The sequence below is a fragment of the Sminthopsis crassicaudata genome, chromosome 4 (genome assembly GCF_048593235.1).
Source record: "Sminthopsis crassicaudata isolate SCR6 chromosome 4, ASM4859323v1, whole genome shotgun sequence".
NCBI lineage: Eukaryota > Metazoa > Chordata > Mammalia > Dasyuromorphia > Dasyuridae > Sminthopsis > Sminthopsis crassicaudata.
Genome location: NC_133620.1, coordinates 243569813 through 243592110, shown reverse-complemented (window position 1 = coordinate 243592110; position 22298 = coordinate 243569813).

Genomic DNA, 22298 nt, shown 5'->3' with positions numbered 1-22298 from the left:
ACTGAGTAATTATGAAATCTTGCATTTTGAAGCATAAATATCAGACTGTTTGAAAACCATGATCACTGAGCCATTTTAAAAACATCATAGATCACCACAAATGTTTTGCAGAAACAAAGCTATGTTAACTCTCATTGCTGTGTTAAAACTGTTTTGTGATGTTAATTTATATTCTGTTCATGTTACTATTCTTCTGTCTGATAGAGTTTCAAATGAACTGGTTAAAAGACTAGTTAGTCATTAGTGAAGTTTCTATTCTGTAAAATAAGTTGTATGCCTATGGTAGGAAAGAAGAAAATTACTTGAAAAAGTTCTTTCCTTATAAAGGTCATTTTATATATAAACATTATTTTTTAAAAATGAAGCAAGATATGCAATGTAATTTAAGTACACTTATTTAATACAGAACTTGTCATTAGTAAGTATATTAAGTATATATTATATATCGTTAACTAGCTATTCATTTTTGTTAATTGGGTAGGTGACTAAAATTTTTAAAAACAAATTTTCATCTCTTAGCAAGAGCTTAGTTTGTAAAATTCTACCATTCTCATTGCATATTTGTATAAATAAACATTTTCATAATAATCTTGTTTTAACTCAAAATACAGGAATACATTTGATAAATTTATCAGACTGATGAAAGTGTATTTATCTGGTATTCAGTCAAATAATGCAAATCTTTATTCAAATAAAAGATCCAACACTGAAAGGTTTTTTCAAAAGACTTACATGAACTGATATGGAGTGAAATGAGCAGCACCAGGAGAATACCATACAGAGCAACAATGATATTGTACAATGAACAACTGTGTATGGTTTATCTAGTCTCAGAAATACAATGATCCACAATTCCAGAATATTTGAAAAAACAAAAACAAAAACCAAACTATCCACCTCAAGAGAAAGAACTGATGAAGTCTCAATATAGGTCAAAACATACTATTTTCACTTATTTTTTGGTTTAAATTTTCTTCCACAAAATGACTAATGTGAAAATATGTTTTGTATACTTGCACATATCTAACCTATATTAGATTGCTTACTGTTTCATAGAGGCAGGGAAGAAAGGAAGAGAGATTAGGACAAAGAGATGATCATTCCTAGACACAGGTAACTCAGTGGCACTGGATCTGTGACCCAGCTCTAAGATATGATGAGTTGGCTAATATTCTTGCTCCCTGCCCTATCAGCCTAAAACTATGTACTGTGCAAAGAAGAGGAATGGAAAGAAGGGAATAGACATTTATTGAGCACCTATTATTTACTAAGCCTTATACTAAGCACTTTACAAATTTTTTCTCATTTAAATAACAGCATTATTTGTAAGTGAACTATAGCTGTGTGGTTGTGACCTGGAATCAGAGCAGGGTATCATATCCAACCCACAGTACAATCTGAAGGCTGAAGTGGAATAATCTAGGCAATAAGCTCAAAACAAAGGAGATTTTGCAGTTCTCTTGTTCTGAATCTACAGAGCTTTTAGGTAGCTGATGGTAATTGGTCCAGCAGCAATCTAATGAATCTCAATCAGGGGAAAACCTAGAGTTGTGTTGTTTACACACAACTCCAGTTCAGAAGCTTGCAAAATTGAGACAACAACTCAGGGTGAAATACGTTTTCCCCTGAATAAGACAGTTTTAGTCATTTAAAAAAATTATATCAATAATATAAGCAATCTGTAATGTTGCTTATAGATCTTGCAACCTGAGCTGTTCCTGAGATACCTGAAAGACATACCACTTAACAATTGGAAAAAAAATTGCAGCAAGACTCTAAAGAACACAAACCAGATTTCTGCTTGGCTCTCTGGGGATAGTCCCTAAGCAAAACCTGGCCCTAAAAAAAGCCTGAGGATAGGAAATAAACTTGGGATCATGAAGCAAGGGGGAAAAAGGAATCATTATAAAGAACTATTCTGCTATTGTTCTCTAAGAAATAATGAAAAAGATGATTTTTGCAAACCTAGGAAGACTTGTAAGAACTAAAATAGAAAAAAGTGAGCAGAACCAGGAGAAAAATTTATATATTAGTGAAAACATTTTAAAGACAAAACAACTTTGAAACACTTAACTCTGAGCAAAGCAATGAGCTAGCATTATTCAAGATGACTAATGATGAAACATGATATGATGCATCTTCTTTGGTCCAGGATGATGGACTCAGAGTGTAGCTTGGGCATGGCAAATGCAGCAATTTCTTTTTGTTTGACTATATGTATTAGTTACAAGCATTTTATTTTTCTTCCTTTTAAATGGGATGGGGGAGAAGGGAAGTGGGAGAGAAAGCATTTTGTTCCTAAAAAAGAAAATTATAAAAAAAAATCCTTATGCTTTTTTATTCACAAATTGTTGTGAGAAAAACCATTTGCAAAATCTTTTTTTCCCCATTTGGATATCTAATTTCTTTGTTTTATTATTATTAAGTTTGCCCCATTTATACAGGTAGAAAACCCATGGATAATAATCTTAGTGAGCTGCCTTGGGGGAACTGAGACTAGTTTGTGTCAGAAGAATTTGAATTCAGGTCAGGAAAGGTCTCATGAAAAAGACAGTATTTGAGTTGAACTTTGATGAAAACCATGCATGACCTTGTAGATGATTGTTAATGGGAAACCTGTATGGTGAGGCTTTTATTAAATTTAAGGATTGTTATGATGAAAACACAGACATGCACAAAACCAAAACACATTTAAAAACCCAGCCTTTCAAATGTTTTTGAGTGAGCAAGGTTACAGTATAAATCCATATATGTGTGTGTGTGTGTGTGTGTGTGTGTGTGTGTGTGTGTACATTTTTATCTTTATTTAAAATCTCTTTTATAATCTATTTCTGACTCTCCATCTGACTGGCTTCAATTCATCATAACTGTGATACACAGCAAATAATAACATTTTAGGTCTTAAATTTTTCATCTGTTACTTAGAGATAATAATAAATAGCATCTGCATCAAAGGGCTGTTGTAGACAGAATGAAATAGCATCAAGTGATTTGCAAACTATAAATTTCTCTCTCTCTCTCTAGGTGTGTACACACACACACACACACACACACACACGCACACACACACAGAGGCAGCTAAGTGGTATTGTGGATAGAGTACTGGACCTGGAATCAGGAAGTCTCAATTTGCTGAGTTCATATCTGGCTTCATATACTTACTAGCTACATGACCCTGGGCAAGTCATTTAACTTTGCCTCAGTTTCCTCATCTGTACAGTCAATTGGAGAAGAAAATGGCAAACTTCTTCAATATCTTTGCCAAGGAAACCCCAAATGGAGTCACAAAGAGTTGGGCATGACTGAAAAATGATTGAAACAACAAAATGCATATGCAGACCCCCACAAAGCCTTATTGTAGTTTCAAGCTTTAATGTATGTGTATATGTGCATATTTATATGTATACATGGATATATATATATATATATATATATAAAATGAACCTATATATTATGCTAGTTGCACTCTGCTAATTTTTAACTTATTCCCCTATCCATAAAAGCCTTAATCCATTCCATTTGATTATTTAGCTTTATTAATCTATTTATATTTAATTTTCTTAATTTAGGTGGATTTATAAGTAAATATTCTTAGAAAATAATCTATTGCTGAAAAGTTATTTTCTTTTTCCATTTTTATAATAATTATTTTACTTGCTCATTGACATTTTGAGGATGTTCTTACTTTTAATGTCATTTCATCTACTTGTGCATTCAGTTAAATTCCATTATGAATCAAAAGTAATTCAATGTCACTGTGACTTCCAATGATATAACCTCATTAGGTATACATACTTTTACTTACGGCTTACTTTTCCTATCCTTTTATTTGGAGATTGAGTCATATTTTCCCATTAGTTTACCCTACTTCCTAGATGTGATTAGTTGCTTTTGTCAGGATCTCTACTGGTTCAGTGTGTGGACTAAAGAGCAGCACTGCCTAGTAGTGCCAGATGGCAAGCTGTGGGAATGACTAGAGTGAGAAGAAGAGGGTCATTGCTCACTGGGAAATAATTCTCCCTTCTGGAAATTTTCATGACTTTTTCAGGTCACTAATACCTCTAGTTTAGAAGTTTATTTCCTCAGTTCCTGAGAGAGTTGATATGTATTTTTGCTTTTCTAGAATATTATCTGAGAGTCATAGACTATCTTAGGCAGATGATAAGGTGTTGACTGATTAAAAACAACAGCAACATATTTATAGAAAACTTAGTTTTAAAAAATGCTTTATATTATTTTTGATATTTATAACAACTCTATGAGATAGTTATAATTGTAATATCCACTTAATCAATTTTGAAGATGAGATTTATGAAGGTTAAGTGATTTACTTAGGGTTCAAGAGATAATATAGACATGATGAAGAAATTGAGCCTGGATTTTTTTATTACTCCAAGTTCAACACAATTTTTAGCATTTAGTACAGAGATCACTCTGCCAGAACTCTGACCCAAATTCCAAGAAGGTGCTAATGTGCAGGAAGAATACTTCATATGAAGGTAACCCAAGGGGTTATATCTCCTAGAGGGTTATTGGGTAACCTGAATCTTACCCACAAAAGCAGATGACAAAAGGGTTCAAGTTGCATGAGGAAATAGCCTTTGATATCAGAAAGAAAAATCTATTTTAATAGGGAAGTACCTTTAAAACTAAGACAAATTTTCCTATCATATGTTTGGGGTAAGGGAAAGAGAAAATAAGGAATCTACTATTTCTTTCCCAGGGCCATAAAGCTAAGAAATAGTAGATTCCTTATTTTCTCTTTCCCTTACCCCAAACATATGATAGGGGCAGCTAAGTGGCACAGTGTATAAAGCACCAGCCCTGAAGTCAGGAAGACCTGAATTCAAATCTGATCTCAGATTCTGAACACTTCCTAACTATGTGATCTTGGGCAAGTCACTTAAGCCCAATTGCCTCAGCAAAACCAACAAACAAAAATAAATTATAGACCAACTTTTTTGAGGTGAGACACTTATCTTGGGCTACCAATTCAGCATTTGGGGCTGTGCATTTTCTCATAAACTTTTAGTTTAGTTTATAATGTGGTATAGTACATTGTCATCACACTACTGGTGGAGACACAACATTGAAAAGAGATCAATAAATTGGATTTATGGTCAGGATGACCTGGGTTCAACAGGTCACATCAGATCAGATCAGTTAACCTCTTAGAATACCACTACCTCTCAAGATTTTGAGTTGCAGAGATTGGGATGATTTGCATTGGTGGAAGGACTTTGTTTACCAGGAACCTCCCACAGGAGGTTTACAAATTCAGCAACCTGTCTCCTTCCTTCCTTCCTCCCTCCCTCAGAAAAACCCTCAAAAAAAAATAAAACAACCCACTAACAAAAACACTATAATTCTGAAAGACATAATGAATTTACCTGTTTTTTCATAATTCACTTCTCTTCTGCTACCCCCCCAAAATGGGACGCATGAAAAAGCACATATGGCTATGGGGGGAAATGAGAAGCACTATGGAAGACATGGTCAATGAAAAAAAAATAGTATTATCATGGAATGAACCTCCAGACTTCTGATTAGAAGACTTGGAGTTGATTCCAGGCTCTGACACTTATTGTCTATGTCCTCCTAGGAAGGTCACTTTATTTATCTATCTTTCTATTCATTCGTTTGTTTTTTTGAGCTTCAGTTTCCATATCTATAAAATGAAGATTATAGATTTAAAGATGGAAGGGAATTTCAAGGTAATCTGGCCCGAAACTTTGATCTTACAAAGAGAGATTAAATGGCTCACTAAAATGATATTGATGGTGGCAAGTCATAATGCCCGGGGATTTAACACATGCCTTCTAACTCCATCTCTCTCATTTTGCATTACCTATCTTCCTTTCAAGAAAAAAAGTTCTATGCAAACCTCTAGATACAATTATTTGAAAAAGCTGTTATTTTTTCTTTTTTTGGCCTACAGAAATTTTTTTTTTATTTTAATAGTTTTTATTTACCAGATATATGCATGGGTAATTTTACAACATTGACAATTGCCACACCCTTTGTTCTAATTTTTCCCCTCCTTCCCCCTCCCCCAGAGGGCAGATTGAGCAATACATGTTCAATATGTTAAAGTATAAATTAAATACAATATATGTATACATGTCCAAACAGTTGTTTTGCTGTACAAAAAGAATCAAACTTTGAAATAGTGTACAATTAGCCTGTGAAGGAAATCCAAAATGCAGGTGGACAAAATTAGAGGGATTGGAAATTCTACATAGTGATTCATAATCATCTCCTAGAGTTCTTTTGCTGGGTGTAGCTGGTTCAGTTCTCAGTGCTCTATTGGAACTGATTTGGTTCATCTTATTGTTGAAAATGGCCACATCAGAATTGATCATCATAGAGTGTTGTTGTTGAAGTATACAACGATCTCCTGTTCCTGCTCATTTCACTCAGCATCAGTGCATGTAAGTCTCTCCAGGCCTTTCTGAAATCATCCTGTTGGTCATTTCTTACAGAACAATAATATTCCATAATATTATTCATATACCACAATTTCTTCAGCCAATCTCCAATTGATGGGCATCCATGTAGTTTCCAATTTCTGGCCACTACAAAGAGGGCTGCCACAAACATTCTTGCACATACAGGTCCCTTTCCCTTCTTTAAGATCTCTTTGGGATATAAGCCTAGTAGTAACACTGCTAGATCAAAGGGTTAGCACAGCTAGATAACTCTTTGAGCATAGTTCCAAATTGCTCTCCAGAATGGCTGGATGTATTCACAATTCCACCAACAATGTATCAGTGTCCCTGTTTTCTCACATCCCCTCCAACATTCTGCATTATCTTTCCCTGTCATTCTAGCCAATTTGACAGGTATGTAGTGGTATCTCAGAGCTGTCTTAATTTGCATTTCTCTGATTAATAATGACTTGGATCATCTTTTCATATCACTAGAAATAGTTTCAATTTCTTCATCTGAGAATTGTCTGTTCATATCCTTGGACCATTTATCAATTGGAGATTGACTTGATTTCTTAAAAATTAGAGTCAATTCTCTATATATTTTGCAAATGAGGCCTTTATGGGAATCTTTGACTGTAAAAATGTATTCCCAGTTTATTGTCTCCCTTCTAATCTTATCTGCATTAGCTGAAAAATCTGTTATTTCAAAAATGTATTAGTACTAACCTATACCTAATCATTTCCTACTTCTGATCAAAACAGAAGTCCTAGGCAATTGTTTAAGGTTCAGAGAACTTAAAAGTCTCACCTAAAGTCACACAGTCATGTCAAAGGTAGGATTTATACTCAAGTCTTCCTGACTCCAAGCCTAACATTCTTGCCAGTAAGTACTGGCAAGTCATTCTGCTATGATTCCTTTAAGGGTTATAGGATGAGCACTTAGACTATAATTTCACTAGCATTGGGACCTCCCAGGGAAGGTATCTCTATCTACCAATGTCAGTTGGCTGATTCCTTCTCTATAACTTGTAGTCAAAAAGAATTATTGAGAGAACTGAGAGATAATCTTTTGCCCACAGTCAGTATGTCAGAGATGCAACCTAAATCTTCCTAGTTTTGAAGATGGATCTTTATCCACTATGTATCATCATCACTATTACTGTCCTCATAAATCTTCATTATGGTTATTATTGCTGCTATGATCCTTATCATCATCATAATCATGATGATATTTGTAACGTACAAGAAGATATAAAACTGATATGCATGAAACAATATCAAACAATAATTAAATAGCATTTAATTAGGTGCAAATATACCTGTATTTGGAAAAGTAAAAACTTGTTCCAGAACATAATTTCTGCCTAGAAATCTGGTAACTTAAATCTTGAAAAAATCTTGACCTGTGAAGAGAGAGAATTTGTTTCACATCAACCTTTTTATCATTTTCAGATTTTATTTATTTATTACCGTCTCATCTCTTGGCCATCTTGATTCTTTTGTTTCCACAGGCATTGCCCTGATATTTTATTTTAGAATATGTTGGATGCATATTTGTACTATAGTCATTTTTCCTTTTGCCCACGGATCTATTGTGTAATATTGCAGAGCTTTGCTGAAGTTCTTCAGTTTTTAAATAGCATAGTCCCGGCCATGCCTGTGTAGTGATATTTTCCATTGCTAATGTCACTAAATGCCGCTGGCAGCATAAATAACTTTATTACTAAGCTGTAAAGTAGAGCAAGTTATTAATATTGCATGAATTGAATTCTATTCAACTTTTCTTAATGGGGAGAAAATTTACCTCATCCCAGCAAATACCTCTTTAAAATTGCTGAGTTGCACGTATTGAATGAACTGAATTAGGAAACCCCATTGCTTCTGGAAATTTTGATTGGAAGCTCAGTTTTAATAAGTTCAGGTTTACCTTGGAGACTCTCATTTTCCTTAAGAATTCAATTGATTAAGGCAGCCTAACTCTCAGCAGGAACTACAAGAAATTAAATTTTACTGTGAAGTGTAAACAGGTTTGCGATTGATGATATGACACTCTCGGCAATATCAAGAGACTTGCTGACTGCTTTGTTGTGGGAAGTAATTGACACTGAAAGTTCCTAAAAATTGAGGTTTATAGGGGCAGGCCCAAGTCAATGAGACTTTATTACATCTGAAGCATTTTAATAGAATGGAAGTTGCCTCAAGATAGCAAGCTTTACCCCATTGAAGCCAAGTCTAAACAAGATATTAACTCACTCAAAGGTAAATATGACTTCATTTGAAAGAGTGGAAACAAAATGACTTTATAGTATGAAGTTTCTTCTTCAGGGACAAAAAAAATTACCTACCCTTTTTTGTTTCCGATATAGTTGAATTATTATTTTTATTATCATTAGTGTTATTGCTTGAGCCAATGATTCTATTATACTCTTAGTCAGAAAATTCTTTCTATACATTAAGGATCAGCACCCGATGTGAAATTTATAGTTTTGGAAAGTACCTAGAGCAATGAAAGGTTAAATGCTTTATTGTTGCACACACACACACACACACACACACACACACACACACACACACACACATATATATGTAGGCTCATATAGAAAGTATGTGTCAAATACAAGATTTGAACTCAGATTTTTCTGACTCATTAACCCATTCTCCATCCACTCAATCATACCTTCACTTGAACATTGCTTCTTTCCTTTAATACTCAAAATGTCTTTAGATTAAGAGCTAGAGCTAAAAGGGTCATCTACTCCATTTTACAGATGATGCATTTTATATCCTTAGAAGTAATTTGCCCAGGGTCACAACCCTAGTTAGTATCTAAAGGAGGATGTGAATGAAAATCTTCCTGACTCCATATCTAACATTCCAGTTACTCCCCCTGACTAACTAGTTCTTCTAGTGAGAATAGATTTCATTTTACAAATTGAAGCTCCTTTGTACCTTGGTTTATTATTTGGTAGATTGGAAATAGTACTAGGAGTCAGGAAACGCGGGTTCTGACCAATTTTGTTTCTAACTTTTGTGATCTGGAATAAACCACTTAAATCAAACTGTGCTATAATTTTGTTTTGTTTTGTGTTTTTTCACTTGTAAAGAGAGCTGGTTGGATTAGATATTCGCAAAAATCATTTCTGGGTCTAAAATCCAAATTATAAAGGAGAAATTATTGTTATTATTTTAAAACAAAGTACTATTACTCCAAGTAAGTAGCATGACTGCAATAATATTTTATTGGAATTTTTCTTTACTCTCCTCTATATCTCGATCCAGTCACTAAGTGATATTGGATAGGAGTATGTTTTCCTTAATATCATACATAAATTGTTAAGCATATAATTTCCTTTGTCCTTTTCATCATCTCTAATTTTCTTAAATTTCTTATTATGCACTACTCAACATTCACCATTATAAAAACCCTATTTGAACATATTTTTATTTTTAGCCTTTATCAACACTCAGGGCAACAATTTCCATTTTGTACAACTTCTTGTTATGTAATAGTTGTTACTTTTGTATGTCCCAAAATCATCATTTACCAGTTTCAAGGAATGCTGTACTTTCACATCAATTAAAGAAAACTTTCATCTCATTATATTGTCCATTACTGAGTCCCCTTATTGATTTATTTGTGTTCCTCATGGTTCTTGAATATTCTGACAGAGTAGTTATTTGTGTACTTCTGTGGCTCCCCCTTCCACTTAATAGTGGAAGGCTCCTTGAGGTCAGGGATCATAAATGTTTCACATGGCTTTGTATCTATTGCTCCTCCCCATACTTCATACCTTAATGTCTTGTTCACAAAACAAAAATTCTGTTGAATGAATAAATGTTTATCCTATGCTCTTCATGACTTTATATTTTGGATCATACTCCTATTTTTTCTTTCTTTTCCTATTCTTCTTTCTCCTCACCTCCCACTGTAAAATTGATGTTACTTTTATGTCACATACATCTCCTGATATATTATCCACAGTCCTATATCTATAGAACCTGCCTTGGAACAGTTATACAGAAATGACCCATTAAAAAGTAAGCACATCTCACAATAAGTCCAATGTTTTGAACCTTTTATACCAACAAAAAATATGTATTTCATCACCTGTTCTCCAGAATCATGATTATTCCTTTCAATTAGTCTCAATTCAGCTGATTTTTAGTATTGTTCTCTTGATTATATTTTATTTATTCTGCATTCCTTCTAAGTACAATTTTTCTATGTCTTTCCTCTAAATTTATCACATTTTAAAAAGTTTAGGGCAAAATAATATTCTATTACATCTGCACACTACCATTTGTTTGACCATTTTCCCATCAGTAGGCACCTTCTTTTTTCCAGTTTTTTCCCTACCATAAGGAATACAGCTATGGCAATGCTATATGTAGGACCTTAGTTTCTGTTACTGACCATGTTGGATATATTTATGCCCAGTAGTGGGATCACTAGGCCAAAGGACAGGATCACTTTAGTGACTTTTCTTATGTAATACCATTTCCCCCCCCCCAGAATGGCTGTTTTAACTCAGTTTTCCAATAGTATAGGAGAATGCTTATCTTCCCTCAGCTCCTCCAACACTGATTGCTGTTTCCATTTTTTATCCTCTTTGTCAATTTAATGAAAATAAGGTAAAACCACCCCAATTTTAAAATGTTAATGGCTTTTTTTTAGTGTTTTGTAACATTTTAAAGTATAAATGTTACATTTCTTCTTGTGAAAAGTATTTGTGTCTATCGTTTGATTACTTACCTATGGAGGAAAATCAGTCTTTATCTTTCCAGGCTGAAGTATTAGATACTATTTTCTTTAAGCTTCACACAGCCATTCCTTCTTCCTTTTGAATATTTCTGTTACTCTTCTATGCATTTCTGTAGGCAGACAATTAAAAGGAGGAAGAAAATGGGATGGGTTGCATTTTGTAAATTGTGCACTGTATTCAATAATCCTAAACTCTTCCATGAAGGGGACAGAAACCATTAACATTTACACACACACACACACACACACACACACACACACACACACATGCACACACACACATGCACACACGTGCGCACAGGCTTTTCAATACCAATATTCTTCCAATCATGCTATAAGGCTGTGAAATTATGAAGAACCATACTCTTGGAAGAATCAAAATTATGACTTGGAAGAATTAAGATTATGATTTACAAGTGGCAGTTTATTACCAGTATAAAAGATACCATCCAAATTATGTATATGTTTTTGCATTAGTTACGAGTTGTTCTTTATTTTATCACTTCTTGTGAAAGCAAATCCCCTACTTTGGGAACCAATTCCCTTTCCCCCTTCCTCCACAAATAAACACTGAAGAAAGAAGAATGATTGAAAAAGGGCACCTTTCTCATCAAGTAAGGGCAACTTTCACCTTCCTAATAGAATCCTAGAAAAATCCTCCAGCCTAGTTCTGTGGTCTTTTACTTGCTGGAGGGAGAACACACAAGATACATAAAGAGAAAAAAGATTATATGAATTGTATCTGCTGGAAGATAAAGTGAAGAAAGCATGCTAGTGATAGATCAGCTTCCATGTCAAGCTTTGGCTAATTAGAACTGAGGAATTAATTAGGAGTTCAAATGTGCTCTGTGGCCATGGGCAAATCACAATCTCTTCGCTTCACTTTTCTCATCTGTAAAATGAGGATAATCATAACACCTACTTCATAGGGCTGTTGTGAGAATCAAATGAAATATTATACAGTGTTTCCCAAACCTGATAGTGCTAAAAATAAAAAGCTAGTTATTATCTTAAAATCATAGGCTATGTGATAAAGAACAAATAATTTTAAAACCAAGTTAACAGACACCTAAAAATGTCCTTTATTAAGAGGATATGGTATGGAACTGCCTATCCCTAGGGACTCATTTTATGTCAAACTAAAAAAAAAAAAATCTTCAGGAAAATCTTCTTTACCTGAGCTTTGCACAAATTCTGACCTAGACAAAGCATCTTAGAATCCCACAGGCCTAGCTGTTCTCCTACAAACTTCCACACTCATCACTCACTCTGATATAATCTACAAGGGCTTTGGATGGCAACTTCTTCCTTCTCAAGTGCAATATCTCTGCCTGAGCATTCAGGGCTCTATGGTGATAGATGTCATAAAAATGCATAGACCGTGTGAACATCAAAAGGTTTTGATGGCTCAACTGGAAAAAAAAAATAGTAGTGGGCAGAGTAATGCTAAACTGTCAAAGTGGGAGATGATCTGCCTCGACATGCAGACTCCCTAATAACCATTCTCTCCTTTTTTTTTCCCTTAGAAGAAAGAAAAGTATCTAGTCTTTTTGGAAATGTTATCAAGAAGGGGGGAAATTTAATTCAAAGGAAAATTTTAGACAGTCAATCTTAAATGGATTTTTTGAGAAAAATGAGCACTGATAGCAGGAACACTTTTGACAAACTGGGGGAAAAAGATCATGATGTGGCTGACAGTTTCAAGCTCTACAACTTCAATTTTGGACCTGAGCTACAGCATTTGAAGCTTTCAGGCTTGACCGAACACTGACAGTACGAACATGTTGACTCTCAAGACGACTGACTGCATGGATTAAGGAAGCTTTTAAAAATATCTCTCAGGTTTCTAGCAACTGTGCAAATGGATAAGTGCCTGAGATTTTTGACTTTCTTTCGCTCATCTACCTTTACTGGCTTCATTTTTTAACATGTGGAATTAGATTTGATTGGTTAGTGAAATGCAAAATATTTTATTTAAAAACAATCAGGATAAATCAGAGAAGCCCATTAAGAAGAGCCAAAGGGGATCCAAGCAAGACAATAGGAAAAGTCAAGTCTTTATTATTTTTGCATAGAAAATTTAGCACTGACCTTAGAAAGAAGCACCATAAGGAGGCAGCAAATTCTCCTTTCGATATTTAGCCTTAGTTCATGTCTTGCTGGCTGGCAGTTTGCTGAGGTGACAAGCCCACATTTATAATATGTTGGTTTGAGCTCATAATTAACTTTTCTGCATAGCTCCAAGGAAAGAACACAGACATTTTGATCTATCCTTTGGGGTCATGAATAGAATTCGAATCCAAAGTGCTTCTCATGGAATTCTAAATAATCTTTGTTAATAGTTGTACTCTCATTCCCTTTTCAGTTATTATTTTGGTTGAGATAATTAACTTTTGGGTTGTATTAAATTTTATCCTTGCATCTTATCAATACTTCGGGGGGGGGGGAAGGGGGAGTGAGGGGTGGTTGAAGGACATACTTTCTTAGTAACAAAATGACTATCTTGTTATTCCTTAAATATATTACATTTCCCTTATTTATGTCTCACACATGTTGTCCTTAAGGTTTGGAATGTATTTCTTTTTTTCTTTTTCTTTTTCTTTTTTTTTTTTTAAACTTTTGCCTCTTAGAATTTCTATTTTCTTTCAAAACTCAGTTAAAAAAACCTTTTGCTACAGATTTCTCCCAGATGCTAATATCTGCCACCCTTAATGGTCTTTATACAGTTCTATTAAATTCAGGTTTGTTTGAGACAAAGTCCTGAAAATCTGCAACTTCAATCCTTGTATGTAAATGGTTTTTAAAATTTCCAATATAGTGCAATAGGAAAAAAAATAAAGTTATATACACAGTATTACTGTGTATATAATCTGTATTTCCTTATGAGAGTGTATATGTAGTCTTAACCAATAGAATGAAAGTCTCTTGAGGATAAGGACTGTTTCATTTTTAACTTGGATCCTTAGCACTGAACACAATGCCTGGGACTGGATAGAAACTTAATAAACAATTGTTGGTCAATTAATTATTTTCCCCATAATTCCTCTTAACACTAAGGATGATTTAATGGTCATATTTAAGACAGTTAAGAAATATGTAAACAATCATTTTGTTTTCCTTTTTCTAATTAAAAAAAATTAAATATTAGGTACCACAGTGTAGTAGATAGAGAACCTGCTTTGAAGTCAGAAAGAATTGGATTGAAGTCCTGCATTTGACACATGCTAGCTGTGTGATACTGAATAAGTAATTTGGATTCTCAATTCTTTCTCTAAGACTATAAATAGCAGAGAAGATACCAACCTCCAAGTGGTTTCCTAATTTTGGTCTTCCTTATACCAATAATTTCACTGGTCTAATTCCTATCTCTAATATTGAATAAAAGGCTTTTTCTGACCAATCAAATTATAGAAACTCATACAAATTTAATTTGAAAAAAAAAGTGATTTTGGGATAATTTTCTAGATGATTTTTCGGAAGTTTGTATTACTATGAGTGAGTGATAATGTTTTAGCCATCATCTTGTGCCACTTGAAACTGAGCCATCAATAATAAAGAGAATATATCATCAATCAATTTAAGTTTCTACTATACATTAGGCACTATATTAAGTGCTGTGAATAAAAAGACAAAAATTCCTGCCCCCTATTAGCTTACATTCTATCAGTGGAGACAATTTGTCAATGAAGTTGTCATGAAAAAGATACCAGTGGCAGCATGGTGTAATAGATTAAGGACTGGGAATCAGGATGAATTGGATTTAATTCCTGTCAGTGACATTTAGTTACTGTGAGATCCTGAACAGTCCATTAGACCTTTATGTGCCTCAAACACTAGAATTTTTGTATGGAATCACAATCTGGTTGTAATCTGTACTGGTGGAATGAATCTCCTTGATAGATGAAATCAAAATTTTGGCAGATGTCCATGCCTTGAAAAATATAGTTGTATATTACATACATGTATCTAGAGGAAATATAATATAACAGAGTTTCTGTTTCTAACTCTAGTACTTGAGCACTATTTGTAGCTGAGCAAAACCAACTATGGATTTATTATTGAAGGTTTAGAGTTAGAAAGGACCTTAAATATTATCTATCCTAAAGCTCTCTTTTCACAAATAAGTAAATTTTGCCTTATAGAGGTTAAGTTACTCATCCCCAATTGCACAGGTACTAAGAGACACAGCCACGATTCAAGCCCAAATCTTCTGATTCTAAATCTAACATCTTTTTTTCCTATTGTACTATATTGGAAATAGAAAAAAAATCATTTACATACAAAGATTAAACTTGCAGATTCTTAGGACTTTGTCTCAAACAAACCTGAAGTTAATAGAAAATTTAACATATAAGATCCAACATTTAAGATTAATTTCAAAAAAAACGACAAATTGTTTTTTTTTTTTTTCCATGGAAATGTATACCATATGTTTAATTAGGATTGACACTAGTAATTGGGTAGCTCAAAAGAAAGATCGGGGAGAGATGAGTATGATTTGATTCTAAAAAAGCAAAATTATCTAGGAAAAGATAAAAATAGTAATTATGCTATACAAATGAGGTGCAGAGGAAGAATTGAAGAGGCATTAGATGGAGTTGGGAGAACTAGTAGTTCTGAAAACTACTCATATTGGGAATGCATTAAATAAAGAACAATACACCCACCCCCTCACACATACCCCATATGCTATGAAGAGTATAGCAGCCTCCAAAATCTATAAAGGAACAAAGGGGAAAGGAATAGGATAAGATTGGATACAGGAGGATATGTAGATTTATGGCAGTGAGACAAGATATGTAGATTAATGAAAAAAGAATAAAGATAGGCATAGGATAAAGTGGGGTACAAAAGGTTATTTAGATTAAAGGAAGTGGCATAATAGATGTAGATCAATGGAAATGGTATGAAGAAGGAAGGAAAGGGGGGGAGAAGATAATGAAGGCATTCTTGGGTGGAGGGAAGTTAAGTAATAGCAAGCTAGTTAAGGAGTAGAACTAATGTAGAAGTGTTAAGAGGAATACCAAATAAGAGATATAAACAAATACTACAACAAGAATCAGGAGTAGAATTTATTAGAAAAAAAATTAGGGCTGGTTATCATTGATCTCAAAGTCAAACTTAAAAGATTCAATCAAGAGAAAAATCTATTTTATGTCAGCCACATTAATATAATTTTAGATACATGTTTACATATGTGTAAAAGCATATAGGAAAATGTATGTGTTTGTGTGTGTCTATGTGTGTATGTAGATATATTTATGTATGTAGATCTATATTGCATATCTATATGAATATAAATATGTATGTGTGTATATGTATGCATGTATATGTAAATATATCTGGGCTTAACTGTAGGAGATTAAATAATAACAAGGCAAGTTAAGGAGTAGAATTAAAGTAGAAGTATTAACAGGATTAGGAAATAAAGAGATATGCACAAATACTATAATAAGGATTAGGAATAGAATGTATTAGAAAAAAAAAGTAGAGCTAGTAATCATTGTTTTCAGAAATAGTCAAACTTATTCAATCAAGAGAGAAATCTACTATGTCAGCCATATTAATATTGTTTTAAAGGCATGTTTATATATGTGTACATGTGTGTACATAAATGTGTATATGCATATGTATGTGGGTGTATGATGTGTGCATAGACATATGTAAATGTGTAGATGAACATGAATATATATAAAAATAAAAAAAAACCACACACACATATCCGTGTTTAAATACAAGGATTCAAATTATTATGCTCCTTCCACTGACTCTCTGTGTTTAGTAGAATGTTTTATGAGTTGTTATGGTCAAAAAATTCATTACTTAGAGGTCAGTGTTCTAGTAATAAACCTTTCCTGACTATACTGAGCATACAACAAACATGGATGGAGTCTATTACCAGGCTTGTACTCAAAGTAACTCTAGCTTGATAGAGTTTATCCTGAAAGATAATCCAAACTAACTTCTTGCTTTTAGGGAAATGATTATCTAAACCATTCAGGATTAGGAATTATCTTACTTCCTTAGATATCATAGATATCAAAACTCTTTTATAATTTCCTTTAGGAGGTTTTTTTTTTCTTCTCTTTCATGTTTTAATAATTCACTAGTCAAGAATTTCTTCTTTAAGATCACCTCAAAGCTTTCCTATTTAAAATCAAAATTATTCCTTGAGAGTAGGGATTGTTTCATTCTTCACATTTATGCCCTCATGCCTAGAACAGTTTCTGACACATACTAGGTACTTGATAAATGCTTGCTGATTGATTCCTCTTTATCTGTCTCCCATGAATTAATAACATGGCAGTTAAGAATATTCATGTTCTTGAAGATGGCAGTTCAACTCTGCTTCACTTCTCACTCCCTTTTCTGTACTTTAGTACTTAGATTCTCATCTCATTGATTTAAATGCATAGATTACAACACATCAATTCCTTCTCATATGGCATAATTTTTATCCATAAATCTTCTAAAGAGTGTCTATTTAAGATACTGAAGATTTTTTTCCCTTTGGTTTCCCAAATCATTTCAATTCAACAAACTTTATCAAGCAATTACTATGTGAAAAACAAACAAACAAACAAAAACTTACAGTTGTTGAAAACTCAACAAATAGTCCTTCTCAAAGACAATCCTTTCCTTCAAAGAGCATATATCCTCTAGGGATTTGAAGCATGTGCAGAAATAAAAACAAAGTGTTAATTTTTGGAAGGAAAAAGCATTAAGAGTGTGGGTGTGGGATGTCAGGAATGATATTCCAGAGAATATAGCCAAGAGCCTTGAAAAAAGAAATTTTAAAGTTTATGAGAAGTATAGAAAAGAGTTATAGAAAAGATCTCACAGCTATCAGGAAGCTCTTGTTCATGTATTGATTATTCTTTAGTCTTACTAGATTACCCATAAACTTTTCTGTAAAGGGCTGAAGCTCTTAAAAGGTGTGCTTGAATCAAACAACTCAGCACTTAATTAGCATATGTTTGGAATTTCTCTTCTCTCAGTTAATGCTGGCTCAATTAGGGGGTGGAGTGAGGGAGGGCAAGAGAACTTCACTTGGCCACTGGATGAAGAGGAGAAAAGTGTGAAGATTCTTGATTAGAATCTAGGAGGGATCCTTGGCAAAACTCCTGGCAGCTTTGTCCATCCCTTTCACTTCTCCCCCTAAAGACCAAGGACTTTTGCTTATCCTGCCTTTGGCTGATCCTGAGGCCTCCAGGGAGCTAACTTGGACTTTACACTTTTCCAATCATATACTTTTTTTTTTAAAGCGTTTTATTTATAAAACATATGCATGGATTATTTTTCAACATTGACCCTTGTAAAACTTTCTATTCCAAATTTTTCCCTCCTTCCCCCCACCCCTCCCTTGGATGGCAGGTAGTCCAATACATATTAACTATGTTAAAATATATATTAAATCCAATATATGTATACATATTTATACAGTTATCTTGTTGCACAAGAAAAATTGGATCTAGAAAGAAAAAAAAAAAAAAAAAACAACCTGAGAAGAAAAACAAAATGCAAGCAAACATCAATAGAAAGAATGAAAATGCTATGTTGTGGTCCACACTCAATTCCCACAGGCCTCTCCCTGGGTGTATACAGCTTTCTTCATCACTGAACAATTGGAAGTGGTTTGAATCATCTCATTGTTGAAGAAGTCATATCCATCAGAATTGATCATTGTTTAGTCTTCTTGTTGCTGTTTATAATGATCTCCTAGTTCTGCTCATTTCACTTAGTATCAGTTCATGTAAGTATCTCCAAGTCTTTCTAAAATCATCCTGCTGGTTGTCTCTTATAGAATAATAATATTTCATAACATTCATATATCATAACTTATTCAGCCTTTCTCCAATTGATGGGCATCCATTCAGTTTCCAGTTTCTAGCTGCTACAAAAGGGCTGCCACAAACATTTTTGCACATGTGGGATCCTTTCCCTCCTTTAAGATCTCTTAATCATATAATTTGTAGATGATATCTTTTACACTAGAATGCTTTTTGGAAAATGCTGTTAATAATATGCTCTGGACTACTTATCTACATTCACTATTCATCTCTTCATTGCTCTTTGACTCACCCATAATTTCAAATCTTTATTTACATTTTCATGTTTCATTGAAATTTTTCATTATTTACTGATAGATAACATATTTTGGAAAAGAAGATTTTAGTGTTCAGAGAAAGAATAAGTTGGATCTTGTGGTTTAAAACTATAAAGAGTCCTCAATAACTCCGGAGGGGCAGGAAAAAGGGAGAGAATTTGGAACTCATAATCTTGAAAAATAAATTTTAAGAATTTCTAAAATGTAATTAGGAAATATTTAATTAAATAAAACATTAAAGGCTAAAAATTATATAAGCAAAGTATTGAGATCAAAGGCTTTCAAGAATGAGATACAGAGAGGAGAGACTTTGAAGAGGAAGAAAATGACTTGTTTAAAGAAATCAATGTTGATTCATAAGGAACTTGTGAATCAACTTAGATTTTTAAAATATATGTAAAAAAGATAGAAGCAAGGACAGATAATAAAGGATAAACAGAAAAGTATAGTCTTGTAAAAATGAGAAGATCTAAAGCTCAAAATATTGAGATTGGCATCAATGGGCAAGAAGAAGAGAGTTTTGTAAAGGAAATACTGTGGAAGAGGAGAATATGGAAGAAGGAAGGGGATCTCTGCTGAGGACCTATGGGATAATGATAATGGATCAAGATGAGAAGATAATAGAACTACTCAACTTTTAATTGCTTCCATTTTCTCTTTCAAAGAGAATTATCTTTGAACTAAACAGAGAGAACAAAATGACAAATAGGGAATTGAAACAAAAGATAGGCATAGTAAGAGAGTTCCTATCTGCCTTTATGGAGTTCATGTTACAAGGTCCAGAAGCATTTCATCCTGAATGAAGAAATTTAAAAGTTTATGAGAAGTTATAGAAAGAACTACATGGCAACATCTCACAGGTATTAGCCCTTGTTCATGTATTGGTTATTCTTTAGTGTTACTAGATTACCCCTAAACTTTTCCAATGATATATTTTATAGATGATATCTACACTAAAATGCTTTTTGCAAGATGTTTTTAATAATACTTCCTGACTTATCTGTTGCAGTTAACTTTATTTGACCACTTCTCTTGAAGATTCTTTTCTTTCTGGGTATTCATGATACTATTCTCTTGTGGTTTTCCTCCTATTTGTCTGACATTTCATTTTCAATCTCTTTTGCCAGTCCTTCAACCATATCTCATCATACCCTTACCTTCTCTCTTCAGACTCTCTGTAAGCTCTCATTGACCTCATTTACTCCCATGAGTTTCACTATCTCTATGCAAACATCTCAGATGCATATACACACACATATATATATATATGTATGTATATCTATGTCTATATATACATATCTATATATCTATGAATCTATGTTATCTTCCGCCATAGTCTCTTTCCTGAGTTTTAATTCTGCATCATCAATCACTTTTAAGACTTTTCAAACTGGATGTCCCAGAAATAGCTCAAATTCAACATATTCAAAACTAAACTCAATATTTTAACCCCCAAACCCCTAAACAGTTCTCTTTTCCAAATTTCTCTATGGAAACAGTATTTCTCCTTGAAAATAAATGGTATTCTTCTATTCTCTCAGCTTCTTAACCTTACTATTATCCTCACTTTACCTCACCCTAAATATCCAATTAGTTGCTAAATCTTGCCATTTCCAGTTCTAAAACCTTTTGTATCCAATCCTTTTTCTCTATTCACAGTGAGCATACCAGGGTTTAGTCTCTTATTACCTCTTAGTCTCCTAGTTTGAAGTTTCTTACTATTCCAGTTCTTTCTACATGCTACTGCCAAAGCAATTTCCCTACTCAAAGTAAATTTCCTCACTCAAATTCCTCAATTCAAATTCTAAATTCAAATTCCTCAATCAATTCCAATGGCTTCCCATTGCCACTAGGATAGAGCTACCTTTCTAGCTTTCTCTCTATTCTTCTCCAGCCTTCTCTTTCTTTTTCACAGAGGATACTGGTTTTTGTGCCTTTGTACTAGGCATCCCTCCCACCTTTCTTTTCTTTCCTTTGTAGATTATCTATTTTTTTAAGGTACAGTTTAAGCCTTTCCTGATGCCTTCAAGTGCTAATATCTTTCCCAAGAACTTTACACACACCTCCCACATTTATTTGTTAAAGGCCAAAGTCTCCCACTGCATCTGAGACCGTCTTCAATCATTTTGATCTATGTCTTGCCACTGGACCCATATGGCTCTGGAAGACAGAATTAGGCTGGTGATTTTGCACAGCTTTGCCTCACTTAAGTCCAATTCACTTACAAGTCAAGACATGATGTCTTTGATTTTCTTTGAGAATGAGGGACAAACAACAAACAACAACAAACTTTATAGTTAACAACTTTGCATATGTATATATTTGTATTTATTCACTTTATATTTGTCTTATTTCTATTTTTATATGTGCTTGTTGCATCTTTCATTAGGATATAAGCTCCTTGTGAATAGAGAATGTTCCAATTATTGGAATTGTATCCTAGTACCTAGCACAATGCTGGAAATCTAGCAGGAGCTTGATACATATTTGTTGATTGATTCCAGAGCACTGAATCAGCTGGAGAATGTAATTGCTCATTCAGTCTTAGTGATCTTTGAAAGATCATGGAAAAATAAAAGAGGTGCCAAAGAAAAGGTCAAACGCTGTCCTAATTTTCAATAAAAGGAAGAAAATGAAACCTGAAAACTATAGGCTGGTGAACTTTATTTTTATTCTGGGCAAATTTCTGGGACATATTATTCAAAGATGCTTAGTGAACATATATAAAAGAAAGTGGTGAAATTGCAGGTTCTGACCCCCCAAAATCTATTAAAAGATGGTTTGCGAACATTTACAAAAGGAAGAAGTGAACACAAAAAACCACCATGGTTTCATCAAGAATAGGTCAAGAGATAACCTTCTTTCTTTCTTTCTTTCTTTTGATGTACCTATTCTGATAGATCAGGGAAATCCTGTTGCTGTAATTTGTATGGATTTTTAGCAAGCATTTGAAAAAAAAAGTGTCATGCTATTCCTATGGAAATGAGAAATAGATTTG